This window comes from Centropristis striata, chromosome 13, assembly GCF_030273125.1.
Source record: "Centropristis striata isolate RG_2023a ecotype Rhode Island chromosome 13, C.striata_1.0, whole genome shotgun sequence".
Taxonomy (NCBI): Eukaryota; Metazoa; Chordata; class Actinopteri; order Perciformes; family Serranidae; genus Centropristis; species Centropristis striata.
This window is the reverse complement of record NC_081529.1, coordinates 36341922-36353967: the sequence shown is the minus strand read 5'-3', so window position 1 is coordinate 36353967 and position 12046 is coordinate 36341922. Positions and strand designations below refer to the sequence as shown.

Here is a 12046-nt window from a genome sequence, read left to right as displayed (position 1 = left end):
AATCAGAGACGTGCCAGAGCAGTTTTTATTCCAGCTACAGCCAGCTGACAGTTTATCTTTGCAAAAATATTTTAACCCTCTATGGTCGGTGTTGCCCCCATTTTTGTCCTGTCAAATTTCTACAAGTCATGTTTTTGAGTGATGTGATACTTTAAAAAAGAGGGAAGAGTATAAAGGAAACAGTTTTGCCATTTTGCGCCACAAAAAAATCACTCAAAACATCATTTTCTGACCCTTTTCCATCTGGAAAAACATTTATTCCTCCTGGTAGGAGAGTAAAGCTTAATTTCTGATAGTTTCATCCACTCAGACTGTTGAAGACATTCATTTCAATGGGTCGTTGGTTCAATGGTTCAATGTTTCCTACAGGCAACATTCAGACAAGAAACCGGTTAAAAAAGTTCCTTTTATAATGTTTTTACATTTAAAATGTTATGTATTTTTCCCTGTTGAAGCTACTGAATCTTTTACACGTTTATTAAATTAATTATGTTGAAATTAATTTTAAAAACGTTTGGTAGCGCTTTATAATAAGGTCCTTAATAACCATTAATTAACAAGTAATAAGGCATTGTTCTCGCTTTAGATCCGGTAGTTGCAAAAAGCATAGTTAACTTATAGTTAACTTATAATAGATGAGCAATAAAGTATATTTTAATATCAATAAGCAAACAAAATAAGATTTATAAAGGCATGGCAAAGACATAATGGGTGGGTCATGGGTGTTTATAATGCCATTATTAACACGTATATAAGCTTATAAACACACAATAATTTGTACTGGTGTATTGTTGTTTTCATTTTTGTTGTTGTGGTTGTCCTTTATATTATTCTTTGTATGTTATTTGTGTTTACATTATGTCTAAATATGTTTCTGAGTCTTTGTTGTCTAGAATTGTGTTTTCATATTGTGGCTCCTAATAAGTAATCCACTGTTCTTTTCTTTGTTTATTCGTTAATAAAAATAATTTAATAAAAAAATAAAAAATAAAAAAATAAAAAAATAAAAAAATAAAAAAATAAAAAAATAAAAAAAATAAAAAATAAAAATAAAAATAATTTAAAAATAAATTATAATAAAAATAAATAAATAAATAAATAAAATAAAATAAAATAAACACACAATAATGTTAATAAGCATCTTGTAAGGACTTACAAGGGCCTTATTACTTGTTAATTAATGGTTATTACAAGGACCTTAATATAAAGCGTTACCAAACTTTCTTTTTCCCTTGTGCACCGTTATGGTACAATGTTGCCTACGGACAACAAACCCCAAAAACTTCTGGAATTTTATTTTCAGATTATGTTTATTTAGTCTATTTTAAGACAAAAAAACACTCCAGACATTTTTTTCCTAACTGGCATCATAATGTACCATAGAGGGTTAAAGGTAAAACTGACACTAAAACTAAATGAGCAGTAAAAGTATCATCGTAATCTGGAATTTAAGTACAAATGAGGTCCTTTTTCTTTGTCACTCTCATGAAACTGAAGCACAGAAAACTGAACACTCTTGATATTTCAGGAGATGAAACTATAGCGTCACACTTCATCACTTCTTATTTTTCTAATGTAAATAACAATAATAACAGCTCTCGGGGTTGGGATGAAGTTTCTTGTGAGTGTGCTAGTAAAAGAGACTCAAGTTGACCCCAAATATAAAATATTAAAACACTCTGGATATTCCTAACAGCTCTCTAACTGTGTATTTTGTACATATGTAACATTATTATACCTGCCCACAATAAACAAACTACAACTACTTTAAAATTAACCTTAAAACTACAACTAAACCTTTCAGAAATCTAACGTTACACTCACAGCAAACCCACTCTGAAAACTAACATCATCATAATAATAATAATAAATTAAACAACATATTATAATCTTGGTTTTGAGATAACAAAATCTTCCTACCATCACCTCTGGAACACTTGAACTCACCACGCGTTATATTTTGCTTGTTTAATCTGCATTTTTTGACTCCAATCTGTTGCTAGGCAACAAGCACAAACTCCAGGAAAGTTCTAGTTTCCATGGCAACCTTTATTTTCAATTTGCACTATTTTGACTTTAACAACAAACAAAAGAATAACTATAACATAACAAATGTGGCATTTATGAGGATTCTTCATCACAATCTCTTTATATAGACTAAAAAATAAAATAAAATATAAATAAATTTGAAATCAAATAATATATTCAGAATCATGTGACAATTTTTTCCCCACTGAAACCAAATAAAACAAACAAAAAATTGTCTTTAATCTAGAGTCCTGGCAAAATTGTACACTGTAAAAAAAAAATGTTGTTTTTATGGTAAAAAAACAAACAAAACCCAGCAGCAGAAACATTTCCAAGTATTTAAAAGTGTTTAACAACTCTATTCAAAGATTTGTGTATTTAAGACTTAATATTATAAAGAAATGTTATATTTTCATGATGATTTATTTGACCTTTGACCCCAAAAATGTAGTTTCTGCACTCTGGTTTTACTGTAAAAGCTTCTAATAGTGATGTTGTTGTCTTCTTTCAGCTTTTATATTTAGTTTTCAGTGAATAAACATTTTCAAATCGATTTTGTTAGAAGTGTATTTAAAAGTGTTTAACGACTCTATTCAAAGATTTGTGTATTTTAGACTTATATTATTTAAAAAATATATATATTTTAGTCTTAATATAATTTTATCTCACTTTTCTACTTCATCACTATCTAGATAATAATTTCCCTTTCAAATAAACTTATAATTTCTATTATTTTCATGTTTAAATTAGTATATATATCCAAAGCAGACTGTGGTAAGTGCATTTACTGCTTGGTTTGAGTTGGATTTTGTGGTTTTTATATCATTATTTCTCTGAAATAAAGCAAAATTGAAATCTAAAACTTTGTCACAAGATCAAACAGACATCAAGGAGTTCATTTTTAGTTATAACTCAATTTAGACCAAAAATATATTTACTGTTAGACTCTGTAGCAAGGTTTTAATAGTTTTGGATTTTTCATTCGTTTTAGTTTTAATTTCGTTGTCAATTTTTGTTTTCAAATTCAGTTAGTTTTAGTTAGTTTTTAGAGTGAGTTTTCTAGTTTTGATTTGTTTTATTTTTTGGAAAATGCTTAGTTGTAGTTTAGTTTTTATTAGTTGTAGTTTAGTTTTTATTAGTTGTAGTTTAGTTTTTATTAGTTGTAGTGTAGTTTTTATTAGTTGTAGTTTAGTTTTTATTAGTTTTAGTTTAGTTTTTATTAGTTTTAGTTTAGTTTTTATTAGTTGTAGTTTAGTTTTTATTAGTTGTAGTTCAGTTTTTATTAGTTGTAGTTTAGTTTTTATTAGTTTTAGTTTAGTTTTTATTAGTTGTAGTTTAGTTTTTATTAGTTGTAGTTTAGTTTTTATTAGTTGTAGTTTAGTTTTTATTAGTTGTAGTTGTTTTGTAATGGGGTATTTGTTGGGTCCAGATTCAATAAGGTCACAATAAATGTTTCCTTTATTTCCTTTGTCTGATCCATCTCAGCCCCAATAACTTTATTAAGTCATAAAACCAGATAGATGAAATAGATTTCATATCAAACAAAAAAGGTTTACGGATGAAAAAAGTTGTCAAAGACGAAAACGAAGGACATTTTCACTATAATTTAGTTAGTTTTAGTTAGTTTTGTTACCACAAAATACAGTTTCAGTTAGTTATCGTTTTTTAAAAACTTTCGTTTTTATTTTTATTTCAGTTAACGAAAATGTTTTTTCAATTCTAGTTTTAGTTATTTGGTTAGTTTTCGTTAACTATAATAACCTTGGTCTGTAGGCGGGTTAGTTACCTGGTTGCTGACTGATCTTCTCTTCAGGATGTTTTAAAGAACCTTCAGAGCTGCTTTATTTATTCAAGGAGGCGGGAAAAGAAAAGAAGTGTGAGCTGGTTGGTTGTTGATGTCAGCCAGATAATAAGCAGATGTTTCTGTAGCAGCTGGAGGCAGTTTGACCCTGTGAACCTGTGAAGCTCTCCAACCTGTCGGGTCTGAAGAGTCGCTCTCTTTAGCTCAGGGGTCTCAAACTGGCGGCCCGCAGGCCAATTGTGGCCCTCGTGACGATATTTTGTGGCCCCCACCTTGATATGAAAGTTTAATGTGAGTTTTATATGAATGGCACTTTACCGTGTTGTGTGAGGAAGGTCCCTTTATTTACTGTTTTTTTGGTAATTTTGCATCTTGTTTTGGTAATTTTGTGTCTTTTTTTAATAATTGTGTTTTCTAATAATGTGGTGTTTTTTCAGTAATTTTGTGTCTTTTGGGTCATTTTGTGTCTTTTTTATTAATGTGTCTTTTTTTTTTATTAATTATGTGTCTTTTGTATTAATTTTGTGTCTTTTTTGGTAATTCTGTGTTTTTTTTTTATCATTTTGTCTCTTTTTTTGTAATTTTGTGTCTTCAATAATTTTGTGTCTTTTTTGGTCATTTTGTGTCTTTTTTATTAATGTGTCTTTTTTTTAAATTAATTTTGTGTCTTTTTTATTAATGTGTCTTTTTTTTAAATTAATTTTGTGTCTTTTTTTGGTAATTCTGTGATTTTTTTTAAATCATTTTGTGTCTTTTTTGTAATTTTGTGTCTTTAAGTAATTTGCGTTTTTCAGTCATTTTGTGTCTTTTTTATTAATTATGTGTCTTGTCATTTTGTGTCCTTTTTGGTCATTGTGATACTGCCTCCAGCGGCCCCAGGTAATTTGAGTTTGAGACCCCTGGTTTAGGTCGTAGATTAGGTCGTTTTAGGTCACTGACATAAAGATTAAAATGTTGATAATTCTGTCAAAATAACTCTAATAACTCTAGATCTATTCTAAAAGACTCATTTGAAATTATTACTGAAAGGAAAATGTTTGAACAACTAGATCCTGTTGGAAAAAAAAATAAAATGTAATTCTGCGATCCTCTGCTGGCTGTTTACACAGATCAGAGAGGAGAGGACAGGACAGGAGAAGTTACAAGTAGAGGTTGTAAAAATGAAAAATAATGTAATTTAGCACATGGAGACCCAATTTTTTTCTCATATTCACGACACTTGGAAAAGTCTTGTATTTATAAATTCCATTTTATTCAAAAAAATCAAATAATAATGATTATTTATCAGATAAATTCAACTTGCGTTTTTTCCTTTTTTATGCTGTATGGCATTATAACTGTGTTATTCTGCACAAAAGACATTTTTTAGTTATGCCCACTTATAGCCATGATTTATTCTGATTGTGCTGATATATATATATAAATATACTACAGGCCAAAAGTTATGAAGCAGCTTAAATGTTGTGTTCTCAGTGTCTTTCTTATTAAAACCAGTGTGTATTGTGTGTATTTCTGGATGTGTTTACTACATGATCAGACTTTACCTTTATTGAATTGAACCATTTTCCTCCATTGACCTTTAGGTAAACATTGATGTTATCAGACCATTGGTGAATAAATGTTACCAACAGAAAAGAAGGGCTTAGTTTTAGGGTGGAGGAGACTAGGAAGAGTCACAAGGACAGGAGACAGGAAGGAGAGGAGACAAGGAGACAGGAGAGGAGACAAGGAGACAAGGAGAGGAGATGAGGAGACAGGAGAGGAGACAAGAGAGGAGACAAGGAGACAGGAGAGGTGACAAGGAGACAGGAGAGGAGATGAGGAGACAGGAGAGGAGATGAGGAGAGGAGACGAGAGACAAGGAGACAGGAGACAAGGAGACAGGAGAGGAGACGAGGAGACAGTGGAGGAGACAAGGAGAGGAGAGGAAACAAGGAGAGGAGACAGGAGAGGAGACAAGGAGAGATGAGACAAGGAGAGGAGACAAGGAGATGAGAGAGTAGATAGGAGAGGAGACAAGGAGAGGAGACAAAGAGACGAGAGGAGGTAGGAGAGGAGACAAGGAAAGGAGAGGAGACAGGAGAGGAGACAAGAGAGGAGACAAGGAGAGATGAGACAAGGAGAGGAGACAAGGAGATGAGAGAGGAGATAGGAGAGGAGACAGGAGAGGAGACAAGGAGAGGAGACGAGGAGACAGTGGAGGAGACAAGGAGAGGAGAGGAAACAAGGAGAGGAGACAAGGAGAGATGAGACAAGGAGAGGAGACAAGGAGATGAGAGAGGAGATAGGAGAGGAGACAGGAGAGGAGACAAAGAGACGAGAGGAGACAGGAGAGGAGACAAGGAAAGAAGAGGAGACAGGAGAGGAGACAAAGAGACGAGAGGAGACAGGAGAGGAGACAAGGAAAGAAGAGGAGACAGGAGAGGAGACAGGGAGACAGGAGAGGAGACAAGGAGACAGGAGAGGAACATTATTCTCTTTATCTCTTTGTCTTTTGAGAGTTTGGAGACAAAAATGCCAATAAATCTCAACTGTGTTCATATCTCTGACAAAAGAAACAAGAGTTCAGATTTATACATTAAGGAAAGAAGGAAACACAAAGTCTAAGCAATAAAAACCCAAAGAGCTGATAATTAGAGTCAACATGTGTTCTAATAAGAGACTCTTTATACAATAATCAGGTTTATTTTGTTGCAAAGTAAAACAATGATGATCTTTTTTTGTACAAATTTGATCTTGCTTCCAAACGTTTGGCCTCTAGAGTACATCAGGATATATATATTATATATATATATATAATATATATATACATATAATATATATATATATATATATAATGTTAAAGGGCCAGGAAATTACGTTTTGAGTGACTTGTGGTGCAAAATGGCAAAGCCCTAACCCTTTCCTTTGGAAAAGTCTGTAAAATAGTGTTTCAATATGGCCTCCTGGAGGTCATGTGACTAATTAAAGCATTGCTATTGGTTCCCTATACTCTTCCCTCTTTTTTAAAGTATCATATCACCCAAAAAGATGCATTGTAGAAATTTAACAGGACAAAAATGGTGCAACACCGAACCATAGAGGGTTAAAACATGCTGCTCAGCTGTCGGCTAACGCACCAGCAGGGACTAAAGCTTGGCACCTATTAGTGTACAGATAATTATTTAATTAGAGTAATTAATTGCAGCATTGTGTAAACATATGTAGTAACATTCTCAGAGCAGTTTAGTTTGAATGTAATTTATCCAGTCATGTTCAGATATTTCTACTCTGCTACTCACGGAGCTCCAACATGTCTGCAAGATTATTATTTTGGCCATTTTATGGCTTTTTTTGATAGTTGAGATAAAGAGTTAAAGGGGAAGACATATGGACTCTAGCAGGTATGACATCACACGTGAATAATGAAAAATATAATTTTCTTCATGTCCTAAAACCAGTCTACTGTCATGAGCTTCACCAGTCAGCCAGCATGTCGTCATTTAACCCTTTAGAATTTGGGGCTATTCTGTCGGTTTTTGACTCTTTTAAAAAAAAAAAAAAAATCTGTCTGTATGAACAAATTAAAAGTATTCATCATGTCATGTTGGCATCAGTTTTCAGCACAACCTCACCTCTATGACCTGATAGTTTTTTCATTTTGATTTACTGGATCAACATTTTCAACACGAAATTACAAAAACCACCCATAAATTATAAAAAAACGTTCAAAAACTAAGAAAAATCACACAAAAAACATTAAAGACAAAGTATTGCTTAAAAAATGCTGAATGCAAACTGCAAAATTTCAAAAACCTGCAAAAACGTACACTTGGTCGAGGTGGGTTTTTTTTTTTTTTTTTTTTCACTTTTGATGTGTTCGAGTTGATGCACACAAAATTACAAAAAACACCATATTTTTTTTAATACAAAATCAAAAAATGACAAACATTTAAGCCAAAATATTGCATTAAAAATGCTGAATGCAAACCGCAAAATTTCAAAAACCTGCAAAAACTTACACTTGGTCGAGGTTTTTTTTTTTTTTTTTTAAACCTTTGCTGAAAAAGGGTTGATGCACTAAATTGAACATGGAAATTTCTAGCTGCTTGGTTTTTACGTTGCAGCTTCATGAATAAGTTTTGCCGCAGAGCTTTCATGGACTCCAGAGGGTTAATGTGATGTAGATGTGTGTGTGTGTGTGTGTGTGTGTGTGTGTGTGTGTGTGTGTGTGTGTGTGTGTGTGTGTGTGTGTGTGTGTGTGTGTGTGTGTGTGTGTGTGTGTGTGTGTGTGTGTGTGTGTGTGTGTGTGTATGTATGTATGTATATATATATATATATATATATATATATATATATATATATATATATATATATATATATATATATATATATATATATATATATATATATATATATATATAAAAACATGTCATGTTTTTGTCGCGTTTGTGATTTTTTTCCACTCAGTTGACACAAAAAATGACTCAAAGTTTAATAGAAAAAAAATTTATTTTCCCCTATTCACAAAAAATTAAATAAAAAGGGATACATCAGATAACATCCCACCTGCACCACAGTTGAGCAAAAAGAAGGAACTACATCAAATTCAGTTGCCAGCCTTGATATCAGATTGAAACAAAGTTATGAATTAGTTTTTCCCACATTCTTCCCTAAAGTTTGCACCAAGCACCGACTCCCTCCGTCCAACCACGACATCAAACCTGACAAATCAAATGGTCCGCTATAAAACAACGAAAAACAAATCATTCTTTAAATAAAAAGAATAAAAAGCAACAAAAAAAAACTAACAAAAAAAACTTTTAAAGTCCAAAAGAATTTGTGCACTGGAGCACAAAAAAATTAAAAAAAATCTACATAAAAAAAAACAAAATAAATTAAAACAAAATCACATGAGCATCAAAATAAAAAAATAAAAAATCTAAAAAAAACAAAATAAATTAAAAACAAAATTACACGAGCATCAAAATAAAAAAAATAAATCTAAAAAAAACAAAATAAATTAATAAAAACAAAAATCACATGAGCATCAAAATAAAAAAATAAAATAAAAAACCAACCTGTGGACAACTTGCATTTAAATGTATAATCTTAGTGTGAGGTGGTGGTGAGGGGTGGAGCAGCCTCTTTATGGTGCAGAGCTGCATCCTAATGAATGATGCATGTTAGAAACGCTGCTGAGACCTCAGTCTGCTGCTATCAGGGAGTTGCCGCCTCAGATCTGCGTGTCTGCCTCCCAGTTAAACCTGCTGATCACATTCAGAGGACGCTTCAATCCTTAATTATTATATAAAATAAATCATCTATCAGTGGCAGTCTGTTTTTGGAGCTTGTCCGATCAGACGGACGTTAACTGGCAGGCAGAAACAACTCTCCAGACATAACTTTATTAGTATTATTATTATTAATATTATAGGGCTGGTGCAGAAAGACATCTAAGCACGTCGTACACACCTTTATAATAAAGAGCAACAGGCAAACAGCCATACACACTCCCATCACGAGCGTCCACTATGGACCAGGACTAGAAGATAAAGCTGGAGACAGACCACCACCCTTACACCAGCTAACCAGCGTCAGGAGGACTGTTCCTCAGAGTTCCCAGGCAGATCCTACACAGTATCAACGGGTGAATATATGGCAACCACAGTCACAAGCTGGAGGAGGAGCAGGAGGAGGAGGAGTACCTTATTAGTCCAGCAGCTGGTTGCATTGCCAAAGACGAAGCTCTTAGAAGGAAGATCCGTTATAAAACAACTAAAAAACTAAAGTTGGAGCATGCGATGAGGAGGCTGGACGCTGCAGCAGAACGCTCTGATGGGGACAGACGGACTGACGGGTTCGTTACGATCCACAATACTGGATCTAAATGTCTCAGCGCGCTTTAGTCCGTCTCAGGAGGAGCTACGTTATAAAACTAACTACGTCTGTTAACCCTTTGATGCACAACAACAACATGGTCTAAAGTGACCCGACTGAGTTTTTATCTTCTATATCTTTTAATTTCATCATTCAGTATTCCAGGTTTTCCTCAATTAGTTTGTTTTTGATCATCATACATCCTGATTTTATGTTTTCCTTTATTCATTTTTTTAGCTAAGTAGCTTGCTAAGCTAAGTACTTAGCTAACTTCTTGGCTAAGTAGCTTGCTAAGCTAACTACTTAGCTAACTTCTTGGCTAAGTAGCTTGCTAAGCTAAGTACTTAGCTAACTTCTTGGCTAAGTAGCTTGCTAAGCTAAGTACTTAGCTAACTTCTTGGCTAAGTAGCTTGCTAAGCTAAGTACTTAGCTAACTTCTTGGCTTAGTTATGTAATACATTCATTTCTCACTTTTTGAATAAAAACCTTTTTTGTATCACTACTCTACCCATGTGTGTAAACTTGATGTAATAATACAAAATCTATTTTTCTTCATAAAGCATGAAAGGAAAGATGTATATAATGATGTGTTGTAATAAAAGAAAGATGCATGTTGTGCATCAAAGGGTTAAGAGGTCTTACTAGTCGTCGTTTTACCATTGCTTAACATTATCTTTATGCTTACTTTAGCAAGCCTTTAACAGTCCTAAAATCACTTAGCAAAGAAAAAAAAAAAAAGATCAGTATATCATTACTGTGTTTCTTAACATTTGAAATTCTAAATTTCTTACAAAAAGAAAAAAAAGTGCATTTATATATCAGTAAGAACCAATTCATTCTTGGTGATGTCTTATCGCTTCCCGTTTTCTCTTCTTTAAAGTCTCTAAAAACGAAGCAGCAGCAGCAAAAACATTCTCCACCTAGCTACAGTATTTGAACTCTTGTTGCAGAGAGACGATTCCCGTTTATCACACACTCACACACACACACTCACAGCCTCCGTTAAACTAAAGGGACATAGACCAGATGCATGATGGGAGGAGGACGACGCAGCGAGCACCTGGCAGCCTCCAGCTATGGCGGCCTCCCTACGCACCACGCTGATGGAGTAATGAGCAACAAGACAGACATCCACTGAAACATGCGTCACTTAAAGAGGCGGTAGACGGCGTGCGATGGCTGGTGCTGCTGGTCTAACCTCAGAGGACACCGACACACTGGTGTTTACCTCAGACGAGGAGCATGATTGGAGGAGAACCCAGTCAGCGAGGCTTAGAGGAAGGAACCCAAACGGAGCTAAATGTACATGTGAAAGGAGGAGAATAGACCCGTGGATGTGACCACCCAACGGTTGATGCAATGTCGCCTTAAAAGGTGCAAACAACTTGTGCACATTTCCTGCATTGTTACATAGTAAAAGCGTCTTTTTGTTTGTTTGTTTACCTCTCTAAACACAGCGAGGTGTGGGCGTCTAGTGCATGGTGGAGTCTGGGACTGTGGCACCTTATGCTGCTTCACACAGTTATTCCTGTTTAAATGTACCTACCCCCCCCCCCCCCCATCCCCCCTCCCCCTCCCTCACCTATCTTAACAGAATAATCTAATGGGGGGGGGCTGCCTCACGTCCCTGCAGCGCTGCTGCTGCTGGCCAGAGTCTTAGAGTGAGTTGGCTGTGAGGCGTTTAATCCCAGAGGTATATGATGATATCCCCAGTTGACCCTCCCACACCCACCACCCTCCTCCCTCCCCCCCCCTCCCTCCCTAGAGAGACACACAGGGGGGAGGGGCCGTCCTCTGAGTGGAGGCTCAGACCAGGTCGTCCCTCCAGCTCTGGTTTCTCCCCACCGTCTGTCTGGGCAGTGCAATGAGTTCCCCAGTAACCCTCCCCACATGAACCTGCAGACACACAGAGGAAAAAAGATTTAAAATCACAGAACAGTTAAAGCCTGTATGGGAGGAACAGTGTGATTCTGGATCAGAAGATGTGTTTGGGAACAAAATGTATCATTGTGAGTCAATGAGCTGGGTGTGTCATCATCTCCAGAGGGGGCGGGGCTTAGTGCTCATGTTTCCACTGCATGGTGCAACTCAGCTCCGCCCACTTTTAGCGCCTCAGCATTTATTGTTTTCCTGCTGCAGATAGTGATAGTACCGTCTAATTACCACTACTCGCCAGCTTTTACAAATGTTGCGTGTTGTGGTGGCGTCCAGTACTACGTCACATCCTGCTTAGCGTTCTATCCAATCAGCAACCAGGCTGTTTTCAGGGGAGAAAAAAGACCCTGCTCTTCTACAGGGACTAAAAAAGTCCAGACAAAAGGACTCAGGCCACGCCCCCTCTAACGTCTCAGGCCACGC

General features: G+C 35.2%; 1 protein-coding gene across 1 annotated transcript in view; it reads right to left on the bottom strand.

The window, feature by feature from the left end:
• Positions 1-8301: 8301 nt before the first annotated feature.
• Positions 8302-12046, bottom strand: part of LOC131983860 (transportin-2-like) — a 31985-nt gene continuing 28240 nt past the window's right edge. Inside the window, exon 25 of the mRNA XM_059348684.1 lies at positions 8302-11584. The gene's annotated coding sequence lies outside the window, so the exon portion shown is untranslated. The remainder of the gene's footprint in view (positions 11585-12046) is intronic.